Below are 14,259 nucleotides of genomic sequence, written 5' to 3' on the forward strand. Positions count from 1 at the left end.
TGCGGAAAGCTACATTCAAGCTACCGACCTCTACTCGCCTGGTAACCAGTCGGACTCCAAGAAGTCCGACAAGCAGAAAGACAGCTGGCCTGCTTAGCTGGCCAAAAATAAAGAAGAGAGAAAGAAAAGAAAAGAAATCTGGGCGGTTAATGACTCTGACAAGCCGTCCCAGAAGAAAAAAAGGAGTTTAAACTGTACGTTCCTAAGTACGAGTTTAACAAGGACTGCAACTCCATCCTCATGGAAATTAAGGACCGGCTGTCCCTAGAGAAGCCGAATCCAATGAAAAGTTTCATTCAATCAAGGAACAAGAACAAATTCTGCCAATACCATGAGGAAGTTGGCCATGACACCAACGACTACTTCAGCCTTCAACGGGCGTTGGACCGTCTGGCTGACAAGGGGATGTTAAAGTCCTACATTTCTAAGTCCCCAGCCGGGGCAAAGAAGAAGAACAAGGGTCAGTCCTCCAAGACTACCCCCCAGCCTGCTAGTAGTTCGGATATCGACAAGGAGCCGGTCTACACAATAGCAGGCGGATTCTCATGTGGTGGCCCTACCATCCGGGGCACCAAAAGCCAACTTTGAAAGATAGACAAAGATGATGATAAGCAGGCGTCTACAAGCTCCTCCTTCCCAGACGTCTTGATCACTGAGAAGGACAGGGGCAGCGTCTGCCGTCCGCATGATGACCTGATCGTCATTGAATGTAAGGTTACCAACCAGCTGGTTGGACAGATCCTTATTGACACCGGCAGCTCATCAAACATCATCAGCCTCCGGTGCCTACAAAAGCTGAAATACAATGTCAGCAGCATGCATCCGGTCACCCACCCCTTGGTTGGTTTTGGGGGTGGGATGGTCTACCCAGCCGGAAGAATTGACTTACCCATCCGGCTGGGGGAGAAAGGCCAAGGACGACATACTGTCGTCAGATTCTTGGTCGTTGAGGAGTTGACCGCCTACAACATTATCCTTGGCCGGCCAACTCTCAACGAAGCCAAGGCAGTAATCATCCCGTCTCTTATGCTCATCAAGTATGAGAGGGATGACGGCTCTGTTGGTTCCCTGAATGGGGATCAGAAGACGACCCGAGAGTGCTACCTCTCAGCCGTCAAAGATACTGTGGCCCCAGGCAGCCAGGAACCAATAGACCTTGACAATGTCAAGGATGCCGACCCAATACCTGCCCCACCAGTAGTCGGGAAGAAAAAAAAGGCACCTCTGCTGGTGGAGGTGAAGAAAGAGAAAAAATAGCAATCACTGACCGGTGAACGGTCAGACGAGCTTCGTCCCCAACCGGCTGGTGAAGACATTGATCTTGTTCTGGATGACAGCCGTCCAGAACGTACTGTAAAGGTTGGGACGGTTGCTCATGCTACCTTGGGTGCAAGCTTACACCTTCTGCTGAAGGAATTCAAAGACATTTTTGCCTTTGAAGTGGAAGAGATGCCAGACGTCAGCCCAGATCTCGCTGTCCACAAACTCGTCATGGACCCCAAAAAGAAGCCCATCCGGCAAAAGAAAAGAAACCACTGCGAGGAAAGAAGTCACGCGGCAGCTGCCGAAGTCAAAAAGCTGCTAGACGCCAGGTTCATTCAGCCTTGTAATTTTCCCGACTGGGTGGCCAATGTGGTCCTTGTTAAGAAACCGAATGGGACCTGGGGCATGTGTGTTGATTACACAGACCTTAACAAGGCGTGTCCAAAGGACAGTTACCCGCTTCCAAAGATCGACAGTCTGGTCAACTCTACAGCCGGTCACGCCTTGATGAGCTTTATGAATGCCTACTCTGGCTTCCATCAGATACCCCTCTGGAAGAAAGATCAAGAGAAGACGACCTTCGTCACCGATTTGGGGTTATTCTGTTATACTGTGATGCCGTTAGGCTTGAAAAATGCGCCTGCCACTTTCCAACGGATGATTAATACGGTCTTCATTAATCAAATTGGGAGAAATGTGGAGGCGTACATTGATGACATGATAGTCAAATCCAAGCTGCAGGCGGATCATCTTGCTGATCTCCGAGAAACATTCACCACCCTCAGGCAGCATAAGGTCATGTTAAACCCAAAGAAATGCGTCTTTGGTGTTGAGTCTGGGAAGTTTCTCGGATTCCTGATTGATCAAAGGGGGATAGAGGCTAATCCCGAAAAGATACAGGCGGTGATTGACATGAAGTCACCCCGTTCTGTCAAGGAAGTTCAGAGACTGACCGATTGTCTGGCCGCCTTGGGGAGGTTCCTCAGCCGGTCAGGCAAAAAATGCCTTTACTTCTTCCAAGCAATCAGGAAGAAGACCAGGTTTGAATGGGGGGACGATGCTGAGACAACATTCCAGAAGTTAAAAGAACATTTGCATTCTCTACCTAGGCTGGTCAGTCCTTTGCCTAGGGAGACGTTGTACATGTATTTAGCCGTCTCAGATCATGCTCTCAGTGCCGTTCTCCTTGCTGAGCGAGACGATGTGCAGCTCTCGGTTTACTTCATTAGCCATGTTCTCAAAAATGCTGAACTCTGGTACCCCATGGTTGAAAATTTTGGCTTTGCTTTGTATATGGCATTCAAAAAACTAAAGCCTTACTTTTTGGCACATCCGGTGGTGATTTACACCGACCAGCCACTCAAGCGGCCAATGTCTACCTTGGAGTCATCCGGGAGAATGTTGAAATGGGCTACTGAAATGCAAAGTCTTGAAATCACTTACGAACCAAGAAAGGCAGTGAAAGGTTTGGCGTTTGCCGACTTCATTGATGAAATGACTCGTCCGGGGGCTCCGGATAATCTCGATCAGGTTTGGAAAGTGTATGTAGACGGGAGCTCTACAAAGAACAGCTGTGGTGCAGGTGTAATCTACGAGTCTCCTGAAGGGGACAGATTTGAGTATGCACTACGCTTCAAGTTTCAGGCCTCTAATAATGAGGCGAAATATGAAGCCCTGCTAGCCGGTATCCGTATGTGTAAGGCGGCAGGGGCCATGAAAATTGAGGGAAAATATGAGGCAACTCATCCGGCTATGATCAAATATCTTCATGTAGTCAAAGAAGAGGCTAGGGCACTTGAGGAATTCCGTGTGAATCAAGTGCCTAGGTCGGAAAACAACCAGGCAGATGCATTGTCAAAACTGGCATCTTCCGCCTACCATGATACGCCTCGGTCAGTCTTTTGGGAAGTTTTGAAAAAAGAAGCATCTATGAAGATCCCATTGGAATTCTGGACCGAAGCTCTACCTAGATGGATGGCATCCGGGCCTATCTTTCAGACGGTAAACTTCCTGATTCGCCACAGGAGGCAGCCGTCCTGAAGAAGCGAGCTGCAAGCTTCGAGTTGAGAAACGGAGAACTCTTCAAGGCGGGGTTTCTGAAGCCCTTTTTGAAGTGTGTCATGGTTTACGGTGCTGAAGCCGTCTTGCCCATCGAACATTACGAGCCGACTCTCAGAGTCATGTTATATGATGAAGAGGCAAACTGGGAAGCAATGCGCCTGGCATTGGATTCACTCCCAGAACGTAGGGGCAATGCCGCCTTGCGTCATGAGATTTACCGTCTGAGAATGACCAGAGCCTACAACGAGAAAGTACACAGCGTCCCTTGAAAGTTGACGACTTAGTGTTACGGAAAATGGAGGCAACCGATAGGGCCAATGAGCTGGGAAAGCTAACTCCAAATTGGGAAGGCCCCTACCGGATCTATGAAGAAGTAAGGGATGGCACCTATTGCCTGGAAACTCCAGACGGCAGGCGCCTGCCTAGAACTTGGAATGTAGACAATTTAAAAAAGTTCTACTTCTTAGAATGTAAGTTTTTTGTAAACAGTGAGTCAATTAATGAGAATTCAGACTTTGTTTGCAAAATTGTTTTTATGCTCCGCCTGGGTAATACTCATACGGATTCTTCATTTAGCTAACTAAGTTTGATACTTAGTAAAGGTTATAACTGCTTAACCGCATGGGTAATACTCAGATGGATCCTTTGTTTATTTTACTAAGTTGGATACTTGGTATGACTTAATAATTGCCCGTTTGCCTGGGTAATTGTCCAGACGGACTTTTTGTTTAACTAACTAAGTTCGATACTTAGTATAATTCAATAACGTTCGGCCAATGCTCCGATTAAAAACTAAGCACAAAAACGCTTAGTGGCTATACAACCGGTCTCAAACAAGACCAAAGGCTAAAATGGCCGGATGGTTGCTCATTTTATAAAATCGCCTGTCCCAACATGGACAAAGGCGTCCGGCGACACCCCTCCGGGTGCAATCGTCGCAGAGAACAGACTTTGTCGGTTCTACGTACCTATGCAGATGGAAAAAATTGAACGACTGAATTGGTCAACTCATAGCTGTTTGACTTGAATGATCTATGAAGAACGATCAAGTCATCTGTTTCGGGGGTTTTTGTCCCTCGGGAGAGTTACAACACTGAAACTGGATCCAACTGAGGATGCCTGTACCTGCAAAGCAAACGGACCGCCGGATGGTCGGTGGTCCGCCTCCGAAGACTAAGTCAGTAAATATTCTGAGATAAAACGTGCGGAAGTAAAGTTATCTGCTTGGATTCCAAGCTCAGGTAAAGTGCTGTGTGTTCCTTGAAAACGACAGCTCTGTGGTAAGTGACGTATTGTCTCGTATTGTGTGTCAAAAATTCTCTCTTTTTTCGTGTGTCGTCATAAATGACGTAATGTCCCTATTTATAGAGAAGAGTGTGCCCTCCTAGGATCTCGTGACCTAGGAGTTAGGTCACGCCGTTTTGCGGCGCCTCGGGATTTGGGCCTTAGAAGGCCGCCATCCCAGGGCCAATACCTGAGTGACACGTGTCACTGTGCCCAAAAGGATTCTGAAGCACCTTTTGGGTGACACGTGTCGCCGACTGAATGGTCCCTGCTGGACCTTCAGTCCACGTAGGACGGAGAAGAGTCCTCCCTCCACGTGTCATCATTCCGTAGGTCCAAATGGCACCTATATGGAGGACACGTGGCACTTTCTGATTGGGCCACTTGGCCGGGTATAAAATACCCAAATCATTTGCCCCTCACAGGGGACACAAGCATTGCACGCGACTCCTGTGACAGGTGTCAGTATCTGAGTGGTCAGATTCAAAAATTACTGGAGGGAAAAATTAGGGTTTTTACCCCCCTATAAATAGTAAGGTTTGACCCCCCTCTTGGATTCACACCTTGGCGAATCTCTGGAGAATCTTGGACTTTTTGACTTAAAGAATCTCAAAATTCCCTAAGCGTATTTCAAGCATCCGACACTCGGCTACCAGTTCGACTGTTCTTTAGTCAACCAGGCGTCTTTCTCCCTTCTTCTAAAGGTAACGCCTGTATTTCCTTTTTACTCTTCATTTTTTCTTTGTTTTCGAAAAAATGGTTCCCCAATTGCATGCGGCACGGCGTAGGATAGTGATCAGCCGGTCACCGGGGACGGCTGAGTCTAGAACTAGCAGTGCCGAATGCTTGGCCAAAGACCCTGCTTTGCGAACTTCTCCGAATCCGACCGTTTCCGTGTCTGTGCAGGACACTATGGCCAGAATCAAAAGAACAGCAAGACAGTGTAGCTCCGATGGAGTTTTCTACCATTCGGATGGGTCGACTGTTTTTTCAGACGGCTCAATAAGAGTGCCTCGAAGTGAGCTGTCGGAACACCCTGACAGCCCTTCCTATCTTCCTCCTACCCCCACTTATTACCATTCGCCCACATCTAGTGGAACTCCCAGTGATGGAATCCTGGGGGAGGCGGATGAAGAATATCAACCCGGGCCTTCTGGACAGGCGCCGGAAGAGAGTCTAGTGGAGGACCCCGCTGGCACCAGTCGGCGGTCCCCTAGCTCTAATGAGAGCTCTGATGACGAGTCGGCCTCGTCATCTTCTTCAGAGAATGCCTCCGTAAAATCAGAGGAGGCTAGGTCAAACATAGATTCTGCCAGAGAGTCCCTGGCAGTGGATAGAGGGGAAAGCTGGGCCGAGCAGAGTGCTTCCAGGCGCTTGGAGAGAGCCCCCTACTATCAGCATGTTCCGCCAGGCAGGCGGAGTGCCATGGCATCCGGCCTTGCCAATTTTAGGCGCAAGGTCGTCCTAGGCTATGGCTACACTTTGTCGGTCCCTAACGAGGGCGACACCATAACCTGGCCGAGCCTGGCCAGCTATCAAGACAAAGCATTCGGCTGCTATGAAGCGGCCTTCCAGGCTGGCCTCCGCTTCCCTCTCCATCCGGCCGTGGAGAGGATCTTGGACGGATACCAACTAGGTATCTGGCAACTTGTACCCAACTCCTGGATCAATATTCTGGGGTACGTTGCCGCCTGTGAGATGCTGCAGGTGGAGGCGAGCTTTGAAGCATTCGCCCATATGCACTATCTGAGCAGGGCGCCTGCTAGGGGCGGTGAAGGCTGGTACACCTTGACCACTTGCAAGGGGTACATGATGGTTGTTGGCAAAGAGAACAAGTGGAAAGACTGGAGGACTAAGTTTTATATAGTCAAGTCTGCCGACAGCCGCCTGAACCAAAAGTATAACAGGTGGAATAAGGATCCACCTCTCCTAGCAGGCAGGAGCGCATTGCCGCCTATTCCCAGGCGGGCAAAGGAGGAGATCATGGACGCGGGGTTGTTTACCGTGTCCGTGTGGACGAATGATGAGGGGGACAAGGAGGTCACCCCTCAATGCTATCTCCCTTTGTACAAGTGGTTTGAAGAAGGGACATTCTTAGCCGCCTGTGGGCTAAGTTCTGAGATGTCGAGAGGTAGTCGGCCGTCTGTTTTATATGCAATTTACTTCCGCTTTTCAGTACTTGTTTAATGATGCTAATCACTTGTTCATTTTTGCAGATAAAGCAATGGAAAAGCTCTCGGCCACAAGGAAGCCGGCTGTATCTGCTGCTCGATATAGGTCGAACGTTTTAAACAGGGCAGAAGTAACCACTCACACCAAAGTGGATGAACAGAAAACTGGCGGCACCTCCAAGGTAGAAAATTGCTCTTTTATTTCTGACCAATATTAAATTTGCCCGAATGATTTCTAACTTGTGTTTATCTTGTGTTGATGTAGGGTGCGCCTTCCAAATCTCCTTCAAAACCATCCGACCCTAAAATCCAAAAGACTAGGGCGGGTGATGTGAGCGCATCCGGCAAGGGCGGCCGGAAGCACGTTGCTCATAAGCCCAAGAAGGGCCCAGACGCCTCTTTTCTCGAAGCTGAAAAGGAGATCAGCAAACCGGATGCCCAGAGGGCATCGAAGGGTGGCTTTAAGCAACCCACCACTGCTGTCGGCTCAGCAGGAGAGAAGAGAAGCCTGGGGAGAGAGGAGGAACAGAAGGACGACGGTAAAATTCATTCGCCCCCCTTGTTCTCCCATATAGATGTACTTTAGTTATTTTCTCTAACTTTCTCTCCTTCTCAGTTCCGGTCCAAGGGCTCAGGCAACCCCTCAAGGAGAAATCCAAAGAGGTAACAGTCGCTAAAGCTCAGGCCGAGTCCGCCTTGGATCGAGCTCAATTTGATATTGCTCAGAATGAGTATCTGACGCTTGATATGATGTATTCGCAGGCGGAAGCCAATATGCAGGTGAAGAAGGACCTTAAGGAGAAGCTCGAGCCTCTTCAAGATGCCAAAGAAGAGGCCGAGAGAGCCAAGCAGAAGGTGGGCCGCCTGGAGCAGCGCCTCAGCAACCAGGAGCATCAGCTGAAGTCCAAGTTTGAGTCCGTGGCTGATCAAGAGAGAGAGGCTCTTGTTAAGCAAATGATGAGCGATTATGAAGCCATCATGCGGGACACTTGGGCGGCTGTTCAGCCGGACTCGGACTATCAGATTTGGAAATCCAAATTTGACGAAGCCAACAAAGCATTCGACGCTCGCCTTATTGAAGAGGCTGAGAATGCTGAGGCCGAGGAAAGTTCTGGGTCCGAATCTTCTGGGGAGTCGTCCTCTGGTGGCGAGGAGGAGGATCAGGCGGAGGAGCCAGAGAAAAAGGAGGAAGAGCAGCCGAAGGACGACAAGTCGGCTGCCACTGAAGAGGCTCTCCCCTGATCACTTAAGCTTTTTATTTTTTCTGTTTCTGTGGCCGAATGGCCAAGTACTTTGTTTTTCCGGCCTGCGTGCCGAGTATTTGTATTTTTACCGACCGAGGGGTCGGGTAATTTGACAATCTTTCTGGCTTTGCCAGGTAACAATCTTAACCAATCGTCTGGTGACGATTGGTCTTTTTTAATTTAAATCCTTCGGCTATTTGGCTGAAGTTATCCATATTGTTGTTGTCCTTTGCATTTTGAATTTTTCATTGCATGTTTTGGGCTAAGTATTATAACCTGTATACCATGCGAATGTTCTTTCCCCTGGACGGATGTCGGGTGGTTTCGGTTTATTGGATTGATTGACTTAGAAATTTTTGATACTTAGAAGAGTATGCATGGTTTCTAAGTCAATCAATCACTATGGTGATTGCCCCAAACCACGCGGCAGACGTCCATCCAGAATTGGCAAACATAAGTGTTCATTCGGCCATTGGCTCGAACTAACTCAAATTTTCAACTTAGCTAATTTGCTAAGGGTAAACCTCCGCTTGTTCTGCCCCATAGGCAAAAACAAGCGCCTCCGGCCATAGGCCTCTTTGAGATAAAATGCTAAGTTTGTACCTTAACCAATTTTCTTTAAAAATAATTGTCCGCCTGTCTTGTGCCATAGGCAAGGATCAGACGTCATCCGGCCAATAGCCTCAATAATTGCTTAGTTAACTTAACTTGTATAAAATATTCCGCCTGTTTTGCCCCTGAGCAATAACAGGCACATCCGGCTTTATGCCTCAATTAGCCTCTACTCATGAAACAGTGACGACTGCGTTAAATAGAAAATTCAGGTCTTTTAGATTTCACTTTCGATTAAAACAAACGACTGCGAATGCTGCCTTAGCATTCGGTAGGGCCGCTTGATATATTCGTAGAGCAATGTGCCACCCAAATGGGAGATGCTTCTCCTCGACGAATTCGCCCAAATGGACGTCGCCGGTTATCTGACTCATGTTGGAGCAGACGGTCATGCTCATGTTGGAGCAGACTGTGACCATTCGGTCTCTTTTTGTTTATTAACATCCGGCCATAGGCCTCATCATGTTTTTATCTGGCCTTAGGCCTCTTAAATGATCAAGTAAATATTCATCAAGTGTTGGTGTAAACTTGATGAATTTCGTAGGGACGACTGTTCTAAAACAATCGGCTCCTTCAGAGGGATTGGGGCGTCTGCTGTTGGGACAGACGTTTTCCAGACATATTGGCCGTCTGTATTTGGTACAGGCGGCACTTAAAAAACTTAAAAAAAGATAAGTTGGGAAATGAAGGCATATTCTCATTAACTATACGTGAGATTTACAAAATTGAGGTCTTTACATTCGTACTTAGAAGAAGTACTTTTTCAAGTTGTCTACATTCCAAGTTCTGGGCAGCTGCCTGCCGTCTGGTTCTTCCAGGCGGTAGGTGCCGTCTCTTATCTCCTCATAAATTCGGTAGGGGCCTTCCCAATTTGGGGTTAGCTTTCCCTGTTCATTCGCCCTACCGACTGCCTCCATTTTCCGTAGCACAAAGTCCCCCACTTTGAGAGGACGCTTGTGTACTCTTTTGTTATAAGCCCGAGTCATTCTCAGACGGTATATCTCATGACGCAAGGCAGCATTGCCCCTGCGTTCTGGAAGTGAGTCCAATGCTAGGCGCATGGCCTCCCAATTTGCCTCTTCATCATACAACATGATTCGAAGGGTAGGCTCATAGTGCTCGATGGGCAGAACAGCTTCTGCACCATACGCCATTAGGAACGGGGTTTCTCCCGTTGCCCCTTTAGCAGTCGTTCTGATGGACCAAAGGACGTGTGGTAATTCATCCGCCCAAAGGCCACCAGCCCGCTCAATCTTCTTTTTAATTCCGTCTGAGATTAACTTGTTGAAGGCTTCGACCTGGCCGTTTGCTTGTGGCCGGCCGACTGATGCGAAGAAGCTTGAGACCCCCTGGTCTCCCAGCCAAGTCTTGAGTTGAGGCGTCTCAAATTGAGGACCATTGTCAAAAACCATAGACATGGGCACCCCGAAACGAGTGATTATGTTCCTCCAGATAAAGGAAATGACGTCTTTAGTCTTGATGTTTTTGACTGCCTCAGCCTCTACCCACTTAGTAAAGTAATCCACAGCCACCAATATATAGCGCTTGCCGCCTGGTGCAGTTGTATATGGCCCTAGAATGTCCATGCCCCATTTGGAAAAGGGTATTGGGCTGTGGATGGCCGTCAGGTCTGTAGCCGGACGATGGATGAGCTTGCCAAACTTTTGGCACTTGTCACATTTTTTCACCATTTCCATGGCATCCGACTCCAGAGTCGGCCAGATTCACCGCTCGACTTTAGCGGCAGCTTTCGAGGATGATGCGACCACCCGAGAGCAGCGGGTGCGCATCTTTGTGCTTATCTTGCTGTTAGGGACGTTCTCCCCTGACAAGGGTAGTAGAGTGATGCTTTACTACCTACCTGCGATCCGTGATCTACACTTGATAGAGACTTATGACTGGGCCAGCTTGGCCTATGCTGACTTCGTTCGAGCGTTACGAGACTCGTGTCGACACCGGTCCTTCACAAGGAACGTCGCTCTGTCTGGATTTTGGAGAGTAGTAGAGGTATACTTTATCTCCCATAAAGTTTAGCTCTAAGCCTTGATTAGCATTTGCTGACACTTTTCGCCTTTTGTAGCTCTGTTTCTACGAGTACTTTCCCTCAATTGCCCCGGCGAGGCCGTCGCGGCGCAAGTTTCCATTGAGTGCCTCGTGGGGAGGCCGCCACGCTAGGATGTCTACTTCTTATGTCCGATATCAGATCATCTCAGTATGGTTCTTTGCATAATTGAACACTTTCGTATTACCTTCGGTAGATTCTCATCTAATAGGCGCTTTGCAGGAGCTTGTCGTGCAGTATACTGCTGAGCTTCGCTATTTCTTAGAGAAATATGGAGTAGTTGCATATCTTGGAGAGAGGGTTGCTATTCAGCATTCCTCAGACACTTTCGTCGTTCCTGCTCCTCCGCCGCGTCATATGTTCAATGGCGCGAGGTTGGTGAGCATGTCAGAGAGAGCTGGTACCCCTTGGCGATCTTATACGATCCCTGGGCGGTGCTATGAGGAGGAGTTACTGCCGTTGTTAGCTCCAGTCCTATACTGGCTGAGGAGGTGGCGGTATGATTTTCATCTTTTACCTTCCGTTAAGTAGCCCTCAAGTAATGTTTTACTGATTTTGATTTGCTTTTGCCAGGCTGGACCTACTGAGTTCGTGCCACCTCGTATGTCCATCCGTTATCAGGAGACATACGGGCCGATCAAGGAGATGATTCCTCTGGCTCCTGAGAGCGAGCGCTTCGTGGAGCAGTCGATTCCTCGTCACCAGACTCGGGTAAGCTTTATTTATTTGAAATTTTTGTCCATATATGTTATGCATTATTACTGACTTCATTTCCTTGACAGTTCTCGCGCGAGGTGGTCACGGCGATGGCACAGTGCATAGATGCCTTCCGGAGCCAGCTCGTTCGGATGAGGAATGTGGCTACGTGTCGTCGTGACGATGCCGTTCAGGAGGTAGTTTCCCTTCTTATTTTTGCATTACTGCTTCCATTTTGATTGTTTCTGACTTAGTTTCTTCTTGCAGGGTCAGCCCATTCCTTCTCGTACCCGGACGAGGCTTGAGGTGCGGAGAGAGCCGGCGAGGTCTAGCTCAAGACGTCACCGTACTGGTTCTGGCGGTCAGGGTGGTCGTTCTGAGGCTGCCCGTACCGAGTCGGTGGAGGGCTCGGGCTCTTCATCTGAGGGTGCACATGCTGCGCCGGTAGGCCAGGGAGAGGCTACTTCAGCTCTTAGAGGTGCTGGGATGTACAAGGTCGGCTCGTCATCGTAGCAGCCTCCGCAGCCTCAGCCTCAGGCTGATATTGGGTGGACGGGTCCTGAGCTGATTTTTCCACCTCCCGAGGAGACTGGAGTTGGAGCTGGAGCTAGTGGAGAGGTTACTCCTCGTACTGCGCAGTTTTATGACATGATGGGCGTACGTCCTCCGGCGTCGTAGTTTATTCCTGTGCTTTTTATTATTTTGACTTTGTATAGAACTTTGCCTTTATTAGAGAGTTTATTTAATAACATTTATTATTTTTTTCATTTTTATGTGCAAAGAAGTGTGATAACTACTAATTTTGCGCAAAAATTCCGTCATTTTTATTATTGATGGAGGGTATCCGACTTTCTCCCCCAAAAAGAAAAAATGAAAAAATAAAAATATAAAAATAAAAAATATTGGATTTACAAAAACTTAAAAATTAAGTCTAAATAAAATCCAAAAAATAATATAATTAATATGATTGATATATTAATTAAGAAAAAGGGAAAAATATAATTAGAAAAAGGGTATAAAAAGATTAAAAGATGGTAAAGTCATTGTTCAGACTCGAGTAAGGCCAAAAAACGCGATTTTTGAAAAGCTCGTATGATAAGACACGTTAGCGCCATCTGGCGCCACGCGTTTTGGGTTAGCGCCATACGTTAACTCTTAGCGTTTGGCGCCAGGCTCTGGCGTTTGGCGCTGATGAGCGCTGACTCCGAACCCTTTCCGGATTGAGACCGTGCCAATTTTGTGTATAATTAGCCCCCTGCTCAGCCGATTTTCTTCATAATTTCAGCAGATTAAATATAACCTTAGCTTTTGAAAAAATAATAATCATGTCTTTAATCTCTAAGAGTTTCACCAACTTCGCTCATAAATGGTGTCGGTCTCTAACTGCCAATGAGAGTAAAGAATTAGACTTTTTTCATATGGGGGGTATTTATGGTGTCAAGGGGGTAGATCTTGATGTAGATTTTATTCATACCGCCTTAGAATATTGGGATGTGGATACTCATTGTTTTAGACTAGGGTGTGATGAAATTAGCCCTTTACCGGAAGAATTCGGTGCTATCTTAGGCTTCCCTGCAGTAGATCTTGCAGTAATCCCTAGAATAAATGAATATAATTATAAGGATTTTGAGAGCTTTTTTAATTTAAAAGACAAAGATCTAACAAATATAGTAGATGGTAGCATAGTTAATTTGAAAGAATTTGCTCCCCATTATTTTGATAGACCTTATTCTGAGTCTTTTCATGTTTATAGAAGAAGGGCTTTTCTTTTTTGCATGCTTAATCAATATCTTCTCACAAGTGGTAGAGCTAATGAGGGTCAAGCAATCATATCAACTGTTTTGGAGCAGATTGAATCTGGGAGAAATCTAATGCCACTAATCGTTGGAGATACTATGCTTAGTCTTGATGAATTAAAGAAAAATCCAAAAGCACCTTTTAGGGGCTCTCCAATTTTATTACAGGTTGAAAAAAAAATATTTTTAATTACAAAAATTGAAAACATATTTTTGTATAGTAATATTAATTTATTTGCATTGAATTTTTTTTTACAGATGTGGCTAATGGAAAGACTAGAATTAATTAGTCCTCCTGACAATGTTGAAAAATATACTCCAAAAAACGCTTCTCTAAGATGGGGCGCCATGAATGGAAGAAGGTCTTTGCCTCTTATAACTTTGTCATCAAGTGGGTCATCCCTTGGTGGAAAATAGAAAAGATGGTTGGTATCAACAACCAACCCTTCTGCCGTCTTCCAAGCTTGTCCAAGATGACTTTTTATTATCCCTGCAGGGTAAAAAGACAGTACGGTCTACTTCAAACAATTCCTTCCGGGGATCTTCGTCGTCCCTATGAATTTCCTGTCTCTCAAGAAGTAGACAAATTTGATTCTTATTGGAGCGCTAGACCTTTATGGGAAGTGATTACCCAAAAGGTTCCTCCTTCCTTGCCCAATGATGTGAAGAAGTGGCTTCTGAAGAAACCTTCAAAGGACATGAAGAAAAATCAGAGTAAAACTAATGTGGAGAGTCGTCTAGGTGACAAAGTGATTCCTGTTTTGGGTGTTTTTGTCCCTTGGGAGAGTTACGTCACGAAGTCTGGTCCGACTGAGCTGTACCTGCAAAATAACGGAGACTCCCGGTGGTTAGAGCTCCGCCTCCGACGGTCAAGTTAGTAACTTGAAACGGAATAAAGAGAACGGAAATTTAGGTGGGTATCTGCTCGGATTCCAAGCTCAGGTCTTTCTCTGATGTAAGAGAATAAAGGTGTAATAAATGATTGAATGTGTCCCCAAAATGGGGAAATATCTCCCTATTTATAGGGTCCTTAGAGAACGTGCCCTTACCTAGGTCACTTGACCTAGATT

The sequence above is a fragment of the Chenopodium album genome, chromosome 5 (assembly GCF_948465745.1).
Source record: "Chenopodium album chromosome 5, dcCheAlbu1.1, whole genome shotgun sequence".
Lineage (NCBI taxonomy): Eukaryota > Viridiplantae > Streptophyta > Magnoliopsida > Caryophyllales > Amaranthaceae > Chenopodium > Chenopodium album.